The sequence below is a fragment of the Aedes albopictus genome, chromosome 2 (assembly GCF_035046485.1).
Source record: "Aedes albopictus strain Foshan chromosome 2, AalbF5, whole genome shotgun sequence".
NCBI lineage: Eukaryota > Metazoa > Arthropoda > Insecta > Diptera > Culicidae > Aedes > Aedes albopictus.
The window spans coordinates 248,086,156-248,106,743 of NC_085137.1; the positions used below are offsets into that span (position 1 = coordinate 248,086,156).

Consider the following 20,588-nt stretch of genomic DNA (forward strand, 5'->3'; position numbering starts at 1 on the left):
TTAACTGTTAACGCCCTGACCATACCAGTTTGAGTGTATATGGGATTTGTCATAAGTCGGTACCCACGTCCACCCCCTCAGGAGACAAATTTTAATAAAACGTTTGGCTTGTTAACTGTTAACGCCCTGACCATACCAGTTTGAGTGTATATGGGATTTGTCATAAGTCGGTACCCACGTCCACCCCCTCAGGAGACAAATTTTAATAAAACATCATTTTGGGTGTTAACTGTTAACGCCCTGACCGTACCAGTTTGAGTGTATATGGGATTTGTCATAAGTCGGTACCCACGTCCACCCCCTCAGGAGACAAATTTTAATAAAACGTTTGGCTTGTTAACTGTTAACGCCCTGACCATACCAGTTTGAGTGTATATGGGATTTGTCAAAAGTCGGTACCCACGTCCACCCCCTCAGGAGACAAATTTTAATAAAACGTTGTTTTGGGTGTTAACTGTTAACGCCCTGACCGTACCAGTTTGAGAGTATATGGGATTTGTCATAAGTCGGTACCCACGTCCACCCCCTCAGGAGACAAATTTTAATAAAACATCATTTTGGGTGTTAACTGTTAACGCCCTGACCGTACCAGTTTGAGTGTATATGGGATTTGTCATAAGTCGGTACCCACGTCCACCCCCTCAGGAGACAAATTTTAATAAAACGTTGTTTTGGGTGTTAACTGTTAACGCCCTGACCGTACCAGTTTGAGTGTATATGGGATTTGTTATAAGTCGGTACCCACGTCCACCCCCTCAGGAGACAAATTTGAATAAAACGTTGTTTTGGGTGTTAACTGTTAACGCCCTGACCGTACCAGTTTGAGTGTATATGGGATTTGTTATAAGTCGGTACCCACGTCCACCCCCTCAGGAGACAAATTTGAATAAAACGTTGTTTTGGGTGTTAACTGTTAACGCCCTGACCGTACCAGTTTGAGTGTATATGGGATTTGTCATAAGTCGGTACCCACGTCCACCCCCTCAGGAGACAAATTTTAATAAAACGTTTGGCTTGTTAACTGTTAACGCCCTGACCATACCAGTTTGAGTGTATATGGGATTTGTCATAAGTCGGTACCCACGTCCACCCCCTCAGGAGACAAATTTTAATAAAACGTTGTTTTGGGTGTTAACTGTTAACGCCCTGACCGTACCAGTTTGAGTGTATATGGGATTTGTCATAAGTCGGTACCCACGTCCACCCCCTCAGGAGACAAATTTTAATAAAACGTTGTTTTGGGTGTTAACTGTTAACGCCCTGACCGTACCAGTTTGAGTGTATATGGGATTTGTTATAAGTCGGTACCCACGTCCACCCCCTCAGGAGACAAATTTGAATAAAACGTTGTTTTGGGTGTTAACTGTTAACGCCCTGACCGTACCAGTTTGAGTGTATATGGGATTTGTCATAAGTCGGTACCCACGTCCACCCCCTCAGGAGACAAATTTTAATAAAACGTTTGGCTTGTTAACTGTTAACGCCCTGACCATACCAGTTTGAGTGTATATGGGATTTGTCATAAGTCGGTACCCACGTCCACCCCCTCAGGAGACAAATTTTAATAAAACGTTGTTTTGGGTGTTAACTGTTAACGCCCTGACCGTACCAGTTTGAGTGTATATGGGATTTGTTATAAGTCGGTACCCACGTCCACCCCCTCAGGAGACAAATTTGAATAAAACGTTGTTTTGGGTGTTAACTGTTAACGCCCTGACCGTACCAGTTTGAGTGTATATGGGATTTGTCATAAGTCGGTACCCACGTCCACCCCCTCAGGAGACAAATTTTAATAAAACGTTTGGCTTGTTAACTGTTAACGCCCTGACCATACCAGTTTGAGTGTATATGGGATTTGTCATAAGTCGGTACCCACGTCCACCCCCTCAGGAGACAAATTTTAATAAAACGTTGTTTTGGGTGTTAACTGTTAACGCCCTGACCGTACCAGTTTGAGTGTATATGGGATTTGTCATAAGTCGGTACCCACGTCCACCCCCTCAGGAGACAAATTTTAATAAAACGTTGTTTTGGGTGTTAACTGTTAACGCCCTGACCGTACCAGTTTGAGTGTATATGGGATTTGTCATAAGTCGGTACCCACGTCCACCCCCTCAGGAGACAAATTTTAATAAAACGTTGTTTTGGGTGTTAACTGTTAACGCCCTGACCGTACCAGTTTGAGTGTATATGGGATTTGTTATAAGTCGGTACCCACGTCCACCCCCTCAGGAGACAAATTTGAATAAAACGTTGTTTTGGGTGTTAACTGTTAACGCCCTGACCGTACCAGTTTGAGTGTATATGGGATTTGTCATAAGTCGGTACCCACGTCCACCCCCTCAGGAGACAAATTTTAATAAAACATCATTTTGGGTGTTAACTGTTAACGCCCTGACCGTACCAGTTTGAGTGTATATGGGATTTGTCATAAGTCGGTACCCACGTCCACCCCCTCAGGAGACAAATTTTAATAAAACGTTGTTTTGGGTGTTAACTGTTAACGCCCTGACCGTACCAGTTTGAGTGTATATGGGATTTGTTATAAGTCGGTACCCACGTCCACCCCCTCAGGAGACAAATTTGAATAAAACGTTGTTTTGGGTGTTAACTGTTAACGCCCTGACCGTACCAGTTTGAGTGTATATGGGATTTGTCATAAGTCGGTACCCACGTCCACCCCCTCAGGAGACAAATTTTAATAAAACGTTTGGCTTGTTAACTGTTAACGCCCTGACCATACCAGTTTGAGTGTATATGGGATTTGTCATAAGTCGGTACCCACGTCCACCCCCTCAGGAGACAAATTTTAATAAAACGTTTGGCTTGTTAACTGTTAACGCCCTGACCATACCAGTTTGAGTGTATATGGGATTTGTCATAAGTCGGTACCCACGTCCACCCCCTCAGGAGACAAATTTTAATAAAACGTTGTTTTGGGTGTTAACTGTTAACGCCCTGACCGTACCAGTTTGAGTGTATATGGGATTTGTCATAAGTCGGTACCCACGTCTACCCCCTCAGGAGACAAATTTGAATAAAACGTTGTTTTGGGTGTTAACTGTTAACGCCCTGACCGTACCAGTTTGAGTGTATATGGGATTTGTCATAAGTCGGTACCCACGTCCACCCCCTCAGGAGACAAATTTTAATAAAACGTTTGGCTTGTTAACTGTTAACGCCCTGACCATACCAGTTTGAGTGTATATGGGATTTGTCATAAGTCGGTACCCACGTCCACCCCCTCAGGAGACAAATTTTAATAAAACGTTTGGCTTGTTAACTGTTAACGCCCTGACCATACCAGTTTGAGTGTATATGGGATTTGTCATAAGTCGGTACCAGGGTTCCTGATTTCTACTTTTTATCTTCTTCCACATTCGAATACAGTCAGCAGCGAACGGTTGTCGCTTTAGTTTGTGTGTTTGCTTGTCTGCGACGACAACAAACTCCGGCGAACGGTGGGATGCCACACTTGGAATTTAAACATTCGTCCACATTCGCATCGCAAGCGATCGAGCGGTGATGCGATTCGTGAGTGATATTGCGCATACGAATTTTTGGAGTTTTCAAAAAATGTTTGTTATTTTCTTTGATAATCTAGCATTTCAACAACAATACACTAAAAATGTATGCATTACATGCAGAAATTCTCTTCTAGTTATGAGAATAGCCGCTTCGATCGCTCACCAGCATTCGTCACCATTCGTCATTCATTCATTCGCTTGCGATCCAAACTGCGACGATCGGCAACGAATATCCATGTCAACCAACTTGCGCTTCGCTTCCCACTGGTGATGGGGTTGCGTGTTTGATCACGACTATCCGTTTGCTGCATCTTTCTCGATTCGATTCAGCAAAGAGGAGTGAATATGAATGGAGTGAGGCGAATATACCGATCCTTGGTCGGTACCCACGTCCACCCCCTCAGGAGACAAATTTTAATAAAACATCATTTTGGGTGTTAACTGTTAACGCCCTGACCGTACCAGTTTGAGTGTATATGGGATTTGTTATAAGTCGGTACCCACGTCCACCCCCTCAGGAGACAAATTTGAATAAAACGTTGTTTTGGGTGTTAACTGTTAACGCCCTGACCGTACCAGTTTGAGTGTATATGGGATTTGTCATAAGTCGGTACCCACGTCCACCCCCTCAGGAGACAAATTTTAATAAAACGTTTGGCTTGTTAACTGTTAACGCCCTGACCATACCAGTTTGAGTGTATATGGGATTTGTTATAAGTCGGTACCCACGTCCACCCCCTCAGGAGACAAATTTTAATAAAACGTTGTTTTGGGTGTTAACTGTTAACGCCCTGACCGTACCAGTTTGAGTGTATATGGGATTTGTCATAAGTCGGTACCCACGTCCACCCCCTCAGGAGACAAATTTTAATAAAACGTTGTTTTGGGTGTTAACTGTTAACGCCCTGACCGTACCAGTTTGAGTGTATATGGGATTTGTCATAAGTCGGTACCCACGTCCACCCCCTCAGGAGACAAATTTTAATAAAACGTTGTTTTGGGTGTTAACTGTTAACGCCCTGACCGTACCAGTTTGAGTGTATATGGGATTTGTTATAAGTCGGTACCCACGTCCACCCCCTCAGGAGACAAATTTGAATAAAACGTTGTTTTGGGTGTTAACTGTTAACGCCCTGACCGTACCAGTTTGAGTGTATATGGGATTTGTTATAAGTCGGTACCCACGTCCACCCCCTCAGGAGACAAATTTGAATAAAACGTTGTTTTGGGTGTTAACTGTTAACGCCCTGACCGTACCAGTTTGAGTGTATATGGGATTTGTCATAAGTCGGTACCCACGTCCACCCCCTCAGGAGACAAATTTTAATAAAACGTTTGGCTTGTTAACTGTTAACGCCCTGACCATACCAGTTTGAGTGTATATGGGATTTGTCATAAGTCGGTACCCACGTCCACCCCCTCAGGAGACAAATTTTAATAAAACGTTGTTTTGGGTGTTAACTGTTAACGCCCTGACCGTACCAGTTTGAGTGTATATGGGATTTGTCATAAGTCGGTACCCACGTCCACCCCCTCAGGAGACAAATTTTAATAAAACGTTGTTTTGGGTGTTAACTGTTAACGCCCTGACCGTACCAGTTTGAGTGTATATGGGATTTGTTATAAGTCGGTACCCACGTCCACCCCCTCAGGAGACAAATTTGAATAAAACGTTGTTTTGGGTGTTAACTGTTAACGCCCTGACCGTACCAGTTTGAGTGTATATGGGATTTGTCATAAGTCGGTACCCACGTCCACCCCCTCAGGAGACAAATTTTAATAAAACGTTTGGCTTGTTAACTGTTAACGCCCTGACCATACCAGTTTGAGTGTATATGGGATTTGTCATAAGTCGGTACCCACGTCCACCCCCTCAGGAGACAAATTTTAATAAAACGTTGTTTTGGGTGTTAACTGTTAACGCCCTGACCGTACCAGTTTGAGTGTATATGGGATTTGTTATAAGTCGGTACCCACGTCCACCCCCTCAGGAGACAAATTTGAATAAAACGTTGTTTTGGGTGTTAACTGTTAACGCCCTGACCGTACCAGTTTGAGTGTATATGGGATTTGTCATAAGTCGGTACCCACGTCCACCCCCTCAGGAGACAAATTTTAATAAAACGTTTGGCTTGTTAACTGTTAACGCCCTGACCATACCAGTTTGAGTGTATATGGGATTTGTCATAAGTCGGTACCCACGTCCACCCCCTCAGGAGACAAATTTTAATAAAACGTTGTTTTGGGTGTTAACTGTTAACGCCCTGACCGTACCAGTTTGAGTGTATATGGGATTTGTCATAAGTCGGTACCCACGTCCACCCCCTCAGGAGACAAATTTTAATAAAACGTTGTTTTGGGTGTTAACTGTTAACGCCCTGACCGTACCAGTTTGAGTGTATATGGGATTTGTCATAAGTCGGTACCCACGTCCACCCCCTCAGGAGACAAATTTTAATAAAACGTTGTTTTGGGTGTTAACTGTTAACGCCCTGACCGTACCAGTTTGAGTGTATATGGGATTTGTTATAAGTCGGTACCCACGTCCACCCCCTCAGGAGACAAATTTGAATAAAACGTTGTTTTGGGTGTTAACTGTTAACGCCCTGACCGTACCAGTTTGAGTGTATATGGGATTTGTCATAAGTCGGTACCCACGTCCACCCCCTCAGGAGACAAATTTTAATAAAACATCATTTTGGGTGTTAACTGTTAACGCCCTGACCGTACCAGTTTGAGTGTATATGGGATTTGTCATAAGTCGGTACCCACGTCCACCCCCTCAGGAGACAAATTTTAATAAAACGTTGTTTTGGGTGTTAACTGTTAACGCCCTGACCGTACCAGTTTGAGTGTATATGGGATTTGTTATAAGTCGGTACCCACGTCCACCCCCTCAGGAGACAAATTTGAATAAAACGTTGTTTTGGGTGTTAACTGTTAACGCCCTGACCGTACCAGTTTGAGTGTATATGGGATTTGTCATAAGTCGGTACCCACGTCCACCCCCTCAGGAGACAAATTTTAATAAAACGTTTGGCTTGTTAACTGTTAACGCCCTGACCATACCAGTTTGAGTGTATATGGGATTTGTCATAAGTCGGTACCCACGTCCACCCCCTCAGGAGACAAATTTTAATAAAACGTTTGGCTTGTTAACTGTTAACGCCCTGACCATACCAGTTTGAGTGTATATGGGATTTGTCATAAGTCGGTACCCACGTCCACCCCCTCAGGAGACAAATTTTAATAAAACGTTGTTTTGGGTGTTAACTGTTAACGCCCTGACCGTACCAGTTTGAGTGTATATGGGATTTGTCATAAGTCGGTACCCACGTCTACCCCCTCAGGAGACAAATTTGAATAAAACGTTGTTTTGGGTGTTAACTGTTAACGCCCTGACCGTACCAGTTTGAGTGTATATGGGATTTGTCATAAGTCGGTACCCACGTCCACCCCCTCAGGAGACAAATTTTAATAAAACGTTTGGCTTGTTAACTGTTAACGCCCTGACCATACCAGTTTGAGTGTATATGGGATTTGTCATAAGTCGGTACCCACGTCCACCCCCTCAGGAGACAAATTTTAATAAAACGTTTGGCTTGTTAACTGTTAACGCCCTGACCATACCAGTTTGAGTGTATATGGGATTTGTCATAAGTCGGTACCAGGGTTCCTGATTTCTACTTTTTATCTTCTTCCACATTCGAATACAGTCAGCAGCGAACGGTTGTCGCTTTAGTTTGTGTGTTTGCTTGTCTGCGACGACAACAAACTCCGGCGAACGGTGGGATGCCACACTTGGAATTTAAACATTCGTCCACATTCGCATCGCAAGCGATCGAGCGGTGATGCGATTCGTGAGTGATATTGCGCATACGAATTTTTGGAGTTTTCAAAAAATGTTTGTTATTTTCTTTGATAATCTAGCATTTCAACAACAATACACTAAAAATGTATGCATTACATGCAGAAATTCTCTTCTAGTTATGAGAATAGCCGCTTCGATCGCTCACCAGCATTCGTCACCATTCGTCATTCATTCATTCGCTTGCGATCCAAACTGCGACGATCGGCAACGAATATCCATGTCAACCAACTTGCGCTTCGCTTCCCACTGGTGATGGGGTTGCGTGTTTGATCACGACTATCCGTTTGCTGCATCTTTCTCGATTCGATTCAGCAAAGAGGAGTGAATATGAATGGAGTGAGGCGAATATACCGATCCTTGGTCGGTACCCACGTCCACCCCCTCAGGAGACAAATTTTAATAAAACATCATTTTGGGTGTTAACTGTTAACGCCCTGACCGTACCAGTTTGAGTGTATATGGGATTTGTTATAAGTCGGTACCCACGTCCACCCCCTCAGGAGACAAATTTGAATAAAACGTTGTTTTGGGTGTTAACTGTTAACGCCCTGACCGTACCAGTTTGAGTGTATATGGGATTTGTCATAAGTCGGTACCCACGTCCACCCCCTCAGGAGACAAATTTTAATAAAACGTTGTTTTGGGTGTTAACTGTTAACGCCCTGACCGTACCAGTTTGAGTGTATATGGGATTTGTTATAAGTCGGTACCCACGTCCACCCCCTCAGGAGACAAATTTGAATAAAACGTTGTTTTGGGTGTTAACTGTTAACGCCCTGACCGTACCAGTTTGAGTGTATATGGGATTTGTCATAAGTCGGTACCCACGTCCACCCCCTCAGGAGACAAATTTTAATAAAACGTTTGGCTTGTTAACTGTTAACGCCCTGACCATACCAGTTTGAGTGTATATGGGATTTGTTATAAGTCGGTACCCACGTCCACCCCCTCAGGAGACAAATTTTAATAAAACGTTGTTTTGGGTGTTAACTGTTAACGCCCTGACCGTACCAGTTTGAGTGTATATGGGATTTGTCATAAGTCGGTACCCACGTCCACCCCCTCAGGAGACAAATTTTAATAAAACGTTGTTTTGGGTGTTAACTGTTAACGCCCTGACCGTACCAGTTTGAGTGTATATGGGATTTGTTATAAGTCGGTACCCACGTCCACCCCCTCAGGAGACAAATTTGAATAAAACGTTGTTTTGGGTGTTAACTGTTAACGCCCTGACCGTACCAGTTTGAGTGTATATGGGATTTGTTATAAGTCGGTACCCACGTCCACCCCCTCAGGAGACAAATTTGAATAAAACGTTGTTTTGGGTGTTAACTGTTAACGCCCTGACCGTACCAGTTTGAGTGTATATGGGATTTGTCATAAGTCGGTACCCACGTCCACCCCCTCAGGAGACAAATTTTAATAAAACGTTGTTTTGGGTGTTAACTGTTAACGCCCTGACCGTACCAGTTTGAGTGTATATGGGATTTGTCATAAGTCGGTACCCACGTCCACCCCCTCAGGAGACAAATTTTAATAAAACGTTGTTTTGGGTGTTAACTGTTAACGCCCTGACCGTACCAGTTTGAGTGTATATGGGATTTGTCATAAGTCGGTACCCACGTCCACCCCCTCAGGAGACAAATTTGAATAAAACGTTGTTTTGGGTGTTAACTGTTAACGCCCTGACCGTACCAGTTTGAGTGTATATGGGATTTGTCATAAGTCGGTACCCACGTCCACCCCCTCAGGAGACAAATTTTAATAAAACGTTTGGCTTGTTAACTGTTAACGCCCTGACCATACCAGTTTGAGTGTATATGGGATTTGTCATAAGTCGGTACCCACGTCCACCCCCTCAGGAGACAAATTTTAATAAAACGTTTGGCTTGTTAACTGTTAACGCCCTGACCATACCAGTTTGAGTGTATATGGGATTTGTCATAAGTCGGTACCCACGTCCACCCCCTCAGGAGACAAATTTTAATAAAACGTTGTTTTGGGTGTTAACTGTTAACGCCCTGACCGTACCAGTTTGAGTGTATATGGGATTTGTCATAAGTCGGTACCCACGTCCACCCCCTCAGGAGACAAATTTTAATAAAACGTTGTTTTGGGTGTTAACTGTTAACGCCCTGACCGTACCAGTTTGAGTGTATATGGGATTTGTTATAAGTCGGTACCCACGTCCACCCCCTCAGGAGACAAATTTGAATAAAACGTTGTTTTGGGTGTTAACTGTTAACGCCCTGACCGTACCAGTTTGAGTGTATATGGGATTTGTCATAAGTCGGTACCCACGTCCACCCCCTCAGGAGACAAATTTTAATAAAACGTTTGGCTTGTTAACTGTTAACGCCCTGACCATACCAGTTTGAGTGTATATGGGATTTGTCATAAGTCGGTACCCACGTCCACCCCCTCAGGAGACAAATTTTAATAAAACGTTTGGCTTGTTAACTGTTAACGCCCTGACCATACCAGTTTGAGTGTATATGGGATTTGTCATAAGTCGGTACCCACGTCCACCCCCTCAGGAGACAAATTTTAATAAAACGTTTGGCTTGTTAACTGTTAACGCCCTGACCATACCAGTTTGAGTGTATATGGGATTTGTCATAAGTCGGTACCCACGTCCACCCCCTCAGGAGACAAATTTTAATAAAACATCATTTTGGGTGTTAACTGTTAACGCCCTGACCGTACCAGTTTGAGTGTATATGGGATTTGTCATAAGTCGGTACCCACGTCCACCCCCTCAGGAGACAAATTTTAATAAAACGTTGTTTTGGGTGTTAACTGTTAACGCCCTGACCGTACCAGTTTGAGTGTATATGGGATTTGTTATAAGTCGGTACCCACGTCCACCCCCTCAGGAGACAAATTTTAATAAAACGTTTGGCTTGTTAACTGTTAACGCCCTGACCATACCAGTTTGAGTGTATATGGGATTTGTCATAAGTCGGTACCCACGTCCACCCCCTCAGGAGACAAATTTTAATAAAACGTTTGGCTTGTTAACTGTTAACGCCCTGACCGTACCAGTTTGAGTGTATATGGGATTTGTTATAAGTCGGTACCCACGTCCACCCCCTCAGGAGACAAATTTTAATAAAACGTTTGGCTTGTTAACTGTTAACGCCCTGACCATACCAGTTTGAGTGTATATGGGATTTGTCATAAGTCGGTACCCACGTCCACCCCCTCAGGAGACAAATTTTAATAAAACGTTTGGCTTGTTAACTGTTAACGCCCTGACCGTACCAGTTTGAGTGTATATGGGATTTGTCATAAGTCGGTACCCACGTCCACCCCCTCAGGAGACAAATTTTAATAAAACGTTTGGCTTGTTAACTGTTAACGCCCTGACCATACCAGTTTGAGTGTATATGGGATTTGTCATAAGTCGGTACCCACGTCCACCCCCTCAGGAGACAAATTTTAATAAAACATCATTTTGGGTGTTAACTGTTAACGCCCTGACCGTACCAGTTTGAGTGTATATGGGATTTGTCATAAGTCGGTACCCACGTCCACCCCCTCAGGAGACAAATTTTAATAAAACGTTGTTTTGGGTGTTAACTGTTAACGCCCTGACCGTACCAGTTTGAGTGTATATGGGATTTGTTATAAGTCGGTACCCACGTCCACCCCCTCAGGAGACAAATTTTAATAAAACGTTTGGCTTGTTAGCTGTTAACGCCCTGACCATACCAGTTTGAGTGTATATGGGATTTGTCATAAGTCGGTACCCACGTCCACCCCCTCAGGAGACAAATTTTAATAAAACGTTGTTTTGGGTGTTAACTGTTAACGCCCTGACCGTACCAGTTTGAGTGTATATGGGATTTGTTATAAGTCGGTACCCACGTCCACCCCCTCAGGAGACAAATTTGAATAAAACGTTGTTTTGGGTGTTAACTGTTAACGCCCTGACCGTACCAGTTTGAGTGTATATGGGATTTGTCATAAGTCGGTACCCACGTCCACCCCCTCAGGAGACAAATTTTAATAAAACGTTTGGCTTGTTAACTGTTAACGCCCTGACCATACCAGTTTGAGTGTATATGGGATTTGTCATAAGTCGGTACCCACGTCCACCCCCTCAGGAGACAAATTTTAATAAAACGTTTGGCTTGTTAACTGTTAACGCCCTGACCGTACCAGTTTGAGTGTATATGGGATTTGTTATAAGTCGGTACCCACGTCCACCCCCTCAGGAGACAAATTTTAATAAAACGTTTGGCTTGTTAACTGTTAACGCCCTGACCATACCAGTTTGAGTGTATATGGGATTTGTCATAAGTCGGTACCCACGTCCACCCCCTCAGGAGACAAATTTTAATAAAACGTTTGGCTTGTTAACTGTTAACGCCCTGACCATACCAGTTTGAGTGTATATGGGATTTGTCATAAGTCGGTACCCACGTCCACCCCCTCAGGAGACAAATTTTAATAAAACGTTTGGCTTGTTAACTGTTAACGCCCTGACCATACCAGTTTGAGTGTATATGGGATTTGTCATAAGTCGGTACCCACGTCCACCCCCTCAGGAGACAAATTTTAATAAAACATCATTTTGGGTGTTAACTGTTAACGCCCTGACCGTACCAGTTTGAGTGTATATGGGATTTGTCATAAGTCGGTACCCACGTCCACCCCCTCAGGAGACAAATTTTAATAAAACGTTGTTTTGGGTGTTAACTGTTAACGCCCTGACCGTACCAGTTTGAGTGTATATGGGATTTGTTATAAGTCGGTACCCACGTCCACCCCCTCAGGAGACAAATTTGAATAAAACGTTGTTTTGGGTGTTAACTGTTAACGCCCTGACCGTACCAGTTTGAGTGTATATGGGATTTGTCATAAGTCGGTACCCACGTCCACCCCCTCAGGAGACAAATTTGAATAAAACGTTGTTTTGGGTGTTAACTGTTAACGCCCTGACCGTACCAGTTTGAGTGTATATGGGATTTGTTATAAGTCGGTACCCACGTCCACCCCCTCAGGAGACAAATTTTAATAAAACGTTTGGCTTGTTAACTGTTAACGCCCTGACCATACCAGTTTGAGTGTATATGGGATTTGTCATAAGTCGGTACCCACGTCCACCCCCTCAGGAGACAAATTTTAATAAAACGTTTGGCTTGTTAACTGTTAACGCCCTGACCATACCAGTTTGAGTGTATATGGGATTTGTCATAAGTCGGTACCCACGTCCACCCCCTCAGGAGACAAATTTTAATAAAACGTTTGGCTTGTTAACTGTTAACGCCCTGACCATACCAGTTTGAGTGTATATGGGATTTGTCATAAGTCGGTACCCACGTCCACCCCCTCAGGAGACAAATTTTAATAAAACATCATTTTGGGTGTTAACTGTTAACGCCCTGACCGTACCAGTTTGAGTGTATATGGGATTTGTCATAAGTCGGTACCCACGTCCACCCCCTCAGGAGACAAATTTTAATAAAACGTTGTTTTGGGTGTTAACTGTTAACGCCCTGACCGTACCAGTTTGAGTGTATATGGGATTTGTTATAAGTCGGTACCCACGTCCACCCCCTCAGGAGACAAATTTTAATAAAACGTTTGGCTTGTTAACTGTTAACGCCCTGACCATACCAGTTTGAGTGTATATGGGATTTGTCATAAGTCGGTACCCACGTCCACCCCCTCAGGAGACAAATTTTAATAAAACGTTTGGCTTGTTAACTGTTAACGCCCTGACCATACCAGTTTGAGTGTATATGGGATTTGTCATAAGTCGGTACCCACGTCCACCCCCTCAGGAGACAAATTTTAATAAAACGTTTGGCTTGTTAACTGTTAACGCCCTGACCATACCAGTTTGAGTGTATATGGGATTTGTCATAAGTCGGTACCCACGTCCACCCCCTCAGGAGACAAATTTTAATAAAACGTTGTTTTGGGTGTTAACTGTTAACGCCCTGACCGTACCAGTTTGAGTGTATATGGGATTTGTTATAAGTCGGTACCCACGTCCACCCCCTCAGGAGACAAATTTTAATAAAACGTTTGGCTTGTTAACTGTTAACGCCCTGACCATACCAGTTTGAGTGTATATGGGATTTGTCATAAGTCGGTACCCACGTCCACCCCCTCAGGAGACAAATTTTAATAAAACGTTTGGCTTGTTAACTGTTAACGCCCTGACCATACCAGTTTGAGTGTATATGGGATTTGTCATAAGTCGGTACCCACGTCCACCCCCTCAGGAGACAAATTTTAATAAAACATCATTTTGGGTGTTAACTGTTAACGCCCTGACCGTACCAGTTTGAGTGTATATGGGATTTGTTATAAGTCGGTACCCACGTCCACCCCCTCAGGAGACAAATTTGAATAAAACGTTGTTTTGGGTGTTAACTGTTAACGCCCTGACCGTACCAGTTTGAGTGTATATGGGATTTGTCATAAGTCGGTACCCACGTCCACCCCCTCAGGAGACAAATTTTAATAAAACGTTTGGCTTGTTAACTGTTAACGCCCTGACCATACCAGTTTGAGTGTATATGGGATTTGTCATAAGTCGGTACCCACGTCCACCCCCTCAGGAGACAAATTTTAATAAAACGTTGTTTTGGGTGTTAACTGTTAACGCCCTGACCATACCAGTTTGAGTGTATATGGGATTTGTCATAAGTCGGTACCCACGTCCACCCCCTCAGGAGACAAATTTTAATAAAACGTTGTTTTGGGTGTTAACTGTTAACGCCCTGACCGTACCAGTTTGAGTGTATATGGGATTTGTCATAAGTCGGTACCCACGTCCACCCCCTCAGGAGACAAATTTGAATAAAACGTTGTTTTGGGTGTTAACTGTTAACGCCCTGACCGTACCAGTTTGAGAGTATATGGGATTTGTCATAAGTCGGTACCCACGTCCACCCCCTCAGGAGACAAATTTTAATAAAACATCATTTTGGGTGTTAACTGTTAACGCCCTGACCGTACCAGTTTGAGTGTATATGGGATTTGTCATAAGTCGGTACCCACGTCCACCCCCTCAGGAGACAAATTTTAATAAAACATCATTTTGGGTGTTAACTGTTAACGCCCTGACCGTACCAGTTTGAGTGTATATGGGATTTGTCATAAGTCGGTACCCACGTCCACCCCCTCAGGAGACAAATTTTAATAAAACGTTGTTTTGGGTGTTAACTGTTAACGCCCTGACCGTACCAGTTTGAGTGTATATGGGATTTGTCATAAGTCGGTACCCACGTCCACCCCCTCAGGAGACAAATTTTAATAAAACATCATTTTGGGTGTTAACTGTTAACGCCCTGACCGTACCAGTTTGAGTGTATATGGGATTTGTCATAAGTCGGTACCCACGTCCACCCCCTCAGGAGACAAATTTTAATAAAACGTTGTTTTGGGTGTTAACTGTTAACGCCCTGACCGTACCAGTTTGAGTGTATATGGGATTTGTTATAAGTCGGTACCCACGTCCACCCCCTCAGGAGACAAATTTTAATAAAACGTTTGGCTTGTTAACTGTTAACGCCCTGACCATACCAGTTTGAGTGTATATGGGATTTGTCATAAGTCGGTACCCACGTCCACCCCCTCAGGAGACAAATTTTAATAAAACGTTGTTTTGGGTGTTAACTGTTAACGCCCTGACCATACCAGTTTGAGTGTATATGGGATTTGTCATAAGTCGGTACCCACGTCCACCCCCTCAGGAGACAAATTTTAATAAAACGTTGTTTTGGGTGTTAACTGTTAACGCCCTGACCGTACCAGTTTGAGTGTATATGGGATTTGTCATAAGTCGGTACCCACGTCCACCCCCTCAGGAGACAAATTTGAATAAAACGTTGTTTTGGGTGTTAACTGTTAACGCCCTGACCGTACCAGTTTGAGAGTATATGGGATTTGTCATAAGTCGGTACCCACGTCCACCCCCTCAGGAGACAAATTTTAATAAAACATCATTTTGGGTGTTAACTGTTAACGCCCTGACCGTACCAGTTTGAGTGTATATGGGATTTGTCATAAGTCGGTACCCACGTCCACCCCCTCAGGAGACAAATTTTAATAAAACGTTGTTTTGGGTGTTAACTGTTAACGCCCTGACCATACCAGTTTGAGTGTATATGGGATTTGTTATAAGTCGGTACCCACGTCCACCCCCTCAGGAGACAAATTTTAATAAAACGTTTGGCTTGTTAACTGTTAACGCCCTGACCATACCAGTTTGAGTGTATATGGGATTTGTCATAAGTCGGTACCCACGTCCACCCCCTCAGGAGACAAATTTGAATAAAACGTTGTTTTGGGTGTTAACTGTTAACGCCCTGACCGTACCAGTTTGAGAGTATATGGGATTTGTCATAAGTCGGTACCCACGTCCACCCCCTCAGGAGACAAATTTTAATAAAACATCATTTTGGGTGTTAACTGTTAACGCCCTGACCGTACCAGTTTGAGTGTATATGGGATTTGTCATAAGTCGGTACCCACGTCCACCCCCTCAGGAGACAAATTTTAATAAAACGTTGTTTTGGGTGTTAACTGTTAACGCCCTGACCGTACCAGTTTGAGTGTATATGGGATTTGTTATAAGTCGGTACCCACGTCCACCCCCTCAGGAGACAAATTTGAATAAAACGTTGTTTTGGGTGTTAACTGTTAACGCCCTGACCGTACCAGTTTGAGAGTATATGGGATTTGTCATAAGTCGGTACCCACGTCCACCCCCTCAGGAGACAAATTTGAATAAAACGTTTGGCTTGTTAACTGTTAACGCCCTGACCATACCAGTTTGAGTGTATATGGGATTTGTCATAAGTCGGTACCCACGTCCACCCCCTCAGGAGACAAATTTTAATAAAACGTTGTTTTGGGTGTTAACTGTTAACGCCCTGACCGTACCAGTTTGAGTGTATATGGGATTTGTCATAAGTCGGTACCCACGTCCACCCCCTCAGGAGACAAATTTTAATAAAACGTTTGGCTTGTTAACTGTTAACGCCCTGACCATACCAGTTTGAGTGTATATGGGATTTGTCATAAGTCGGTACCCACGTCCACCCCCTCAGGAGACAAATTTTAATAAAACGTTGTTTTGGGTGTTAACTGTTAACGCCCTGACCGTACCAGTTTGAGTGTATATGGGATTTGTCATAAGTCGGTACCCACGTCCACCCCCTCAGGAGACAAATTTTAATAAAACGTTTGGCTTGTTAACTGTTAACGCCCTGACCATACCAGTTTGAGTGTATATGGGATTTGTCATAAGTCGGTACCCACGTCCACCCCCTCAGGAGACAAATTTTAATAAAACGTTGTTTTGGGTGTTAACTGTTAACGCCCTGACCGTACCAGTTTGAGTGTATATGGGATTTGTCATAAGTCGGTACCCACGTCCACCCCCTCAGGAGACAAATTTTAATAAAACATCATTTTGGGTGTTAACTGTTAACGCCCTGACCGTACCAGTTTGAGTGTATATGGGATTTGTCATAAGTCGGTACCCACGTCCACCCCCTCAGGAGACAAATTTTAATAAAACGTTGTTTTGGGTGTTAACTGTTAACGCCCTGACCGTACCAGTTTGAGTGTATATGGGATTTGTTATAAGTCGGTACCCACGTCCACCCCCTCAGGAGACAAATTTGAATAAAACGTTTGGCTTGTTAACTGTTAACGCCCTGACCATACCAGTTTGAGTGTATATGGGATTTGTCATAAGTCGGTACCCACGTCCACCCCCTCAGGAGACAAATTTTAATAAAACGTTGTTTTGGGTGTTAACTGTTAACGCCCTGACCGTACCAGTTTGAGAGTATATGGGATTTGTCATAAGTCGGTACCCACGTCCACCCCCTCAGGAGACAAATTTTAATAAAACATCATTTTGGGTGTTAACTGTTAACGCCCTGACCGTACCAGTTTGAGTGTATATGGGATTTGTCATAAGTCGGTACCCACGTCCACCCCCTCAGGAGACAAATTTTAATAAAACGTTTGGCTTGTTAACTGTTAACGCCCTGACCATACCAGTTTGAGTGTATATGGGATTTGTCATAAGTCGGTACCCACGTCCACCCCCTCAGGAGACAAATTTTAATAAAACGTTGTTTTGGGTGTTAACTGTTAACGCCCTGACCGTACCAGTTTGAGTGTATATGGGATTTGTCATAAGTCGGTACCCACGTCCACCCCCTCAGGAGACAAATTTTAATAAAACGTTGTTTTGGGTGTTAACTGTTAACGCCCTGACCGTACCAGTTTGAGTGTATATGGGATTTGTTATAAGTCGGTACCCACGTCCACCCCCTCAGGAGACAAATTTGAATAAAACGTTGTTTTGGGTGTTAACTGTTAACGCCCTGACCGTACCAGTTTGAGTGTATATGGGATTTGTCATAAGTCGGTACCCACGTCCACCCCCTCAGGAGACAAATTTGAATAAAACGTTGTTTTGGGTGTTAACTGTTAACGCCCTGACCGTACCAGTTTGAGAGTATATGGGATTTGTCATAAGTCGGTACCCACGTCCACCCCCTCAGGAGACAAATTTTAATAAAACGTTTATTTAATGTTTATTTTATATTTATTTCAGGCCAATACCAGGGCAAAGAAGGCAAAGCAACGGTTGTACTAGAGGCAGTGGCGAGCTATAATTGTCGGATATGGTATTGTAATTTCGGAGCTGCGGGAAGTTGCAACGACATTAACATACTAGACAATTCACCACTATTAGATGAAATAATACATGTAAGTATATTGATCTATCTGAGTGAAGTCAAATCAAGTCAGGAATTTGAACCTTGAATTTCATCGTTGTGGGTTACGATAGCAAATTATATGGTCGACTGCGTCCGATTAATTCGACGGATTAATCGACAGTCGACAGCGGTACTGATCAGGTCAACCTTCTAAACTACCTTCTTGTTCCTTCTGACGAAACGTCCTTTCTGGGACGGAGTCTACTTCTCAGCTTATTATGCTTGCCGTTGTGATCTTTGCGCGACTCTAACTGAAAGTATGAACTTTGAATTATCGATATGAAAATGTTAATAGAACGATACTACAATTCTCGGATACTTTTTCAAAACGACGTATAATATGTACACGCAAATCCTATGTTGATACGTCGTTTTGAATAAGTATCCGAGAATTTTTCTATTGCCTTTCAACTGTCGTCAAAATATTAATGGGTGACCACCATTGCACATATTCGGCTGCGCGAAGTAAGACATAAATCCGTTAGGCATAATGTTTTTGACCTGTTCTCATCCCAATGATGATTTAATAAGTTATTCGGTAATGCATAAGAAATGTGTCCTAATACGGTTCATTTATGTTTATTTACAGAACGGTATGTTGGACCTGACGTACGAAGTGAACGGTAAAACGCGTGAAAGGGGATATCTTCTAGGAGATGGAATTTATCCCGACTGGTCTTGTTTCGTCAAAACAATATCGCATCCATCTAACGCGAAGGAGCAGCATTTTGCAACGGTTCAGGAATCTGTAAGAAAAGACGTGGAACGGTGTTTCAGTCTTCTGACCAATACCTGGCAAATTACAAAGCAGCCGTGTCGTTTGTGGGATTTGCAAACCATGATACTCGTGATGGAAGCTTGTATAATTTTGCACAATATGCGCATTGAATACAACGAACACGAAGAGGTGGTTTTTCGACAAAATTCCAATGAGCGTGAGCCGAAGACCTTCACACAGTATTGTGAAATTCGTGCAAAAATTAAATGTGCTACAGAAAACGCAGCTCTGAGAAAGGATCTGATAGACCACCTATGGCATGTACGTGGTGAACAATAAGCAGTGCATGTTAAAATAGAAGAAGAGAGAAATATAGAGTATATTGTCACAATAAGATAAGAAAAATAAACAGCTATCCATTTCTGAACGTATTTTATTTAAGGCTCAAATAACCATCATTCAGTCATCAGCAATCATCAATTTTTCAAAAGCAGTTTTCTTCCTCTACGTCACAAAACCGCCATAGAAAATTATTTCACTGTTATCCAGATGGTGACCAGAGTGCAGTGATAAATTTTGATTAACATTGGTTGAGATTTCAGCGAGAAAACTGCTTTTGATTTTTTGCTTAATGATGATGGTTTGTTTCCTCTTAAAGCAATCACGAAAGCATTTGATGCCTATGTTTATAAAAAAAACATTAAAAAAAATTGAACAACGCTGCTGCATGACATTATTCTATCGACATTGTGGTCCTTATCATATTGATCGATCTAAATTTACAAGTTTGAATATTGATTAAAATTGAAGGAAACTAGCAAGATGTAGACCTAGAATAATTCAATGGCACAAAGAAAGGGTAGATTGTTTAAATGGAGATATTACTGAGATAAATCAAACATAACAATGCGTCCACTAATCACTATCATAATCTGATACAATGAGTGATTCCGGATCAAAAGATCCATAGTCTTCGCGACTCTTGTTAATGGTTGTTCGCCAGTAGTAGTAGCCAGCTCAATCATTGCATCGGATACCGGATTTGATGGCCCGGGCGCCGAATCACGTACTTCGGATTCACATAGCAGTTCGTCTAGGATTTTTTGCTTTTTCAGTTTGAGTATTTTTGTTGAAATCTCATCCAGATCGTTCAAGCTCGTCGTCACTATTTTGATGCGATTAGCTTGTCGCATTATTTCGTTCCTTTCCTATGTTGCCTGAGCCATTTCTTCTAAAACAGTAATTTTACTCCGTTCGACCTCATCCATCCTCAATTTATGTTTGGCGGCTTTTTGTCCTATTGGTCGGCCGCACGGAGTTACTGGAGAAACTGGTTCAGATACTGTGAAGCAAAGAAACAAGTTAGTAGGTAAAGCGAAGGATCTTTTCGTAATGGAAATATTATTGACTTCTTTGGACATAAACCTTTATGTGTGATATACGGATACGATACGATGGTTGCGTTAACCTTATGAGGTTACAATCGAATTCAAGAAAATATTGCATCAGTTTCATCTAATTTCGTTTGTTCCGACTCCGTCGAAAATCGACAGTGCTCAAGACAGTGCTGAAAATGTAAATTCGACATAGGGTGGCGAAGCGTATTATCGGCAGGTTTGTTCTCTTCGTCATGGGGGTTTTTGTGGGCCGAATTGCCTGAAATTGAGTCGTATAACTCAGCTAGACAGGCTAGACATTAGTAGGAG

At 42.9% G+C, this 20,588-nt stretch overlaps 1 long non-coding RNA gene across 1 annotated transcript; it reads left to right on the top strand.

Annotated features, from left to right (window-relative positions):
* Window positions 1-17,914: 17,914 nt before the first annotated feature.
* LOC109408855 (uncharacterized) lies at window positions 17,915-19,309 on the top strand. The gene is made up of 2 exons (XR_009997001.1): window positions 17,915-18,153; window positions 18,754-19,309. It is a non-coding gene; the product is annotated as an uncharacterized LOC109408855 (long non-coding RNA).
* The last annotated feature ends 1,279 nt before the right edge of the window (window positions 19,310-20,588 follow it).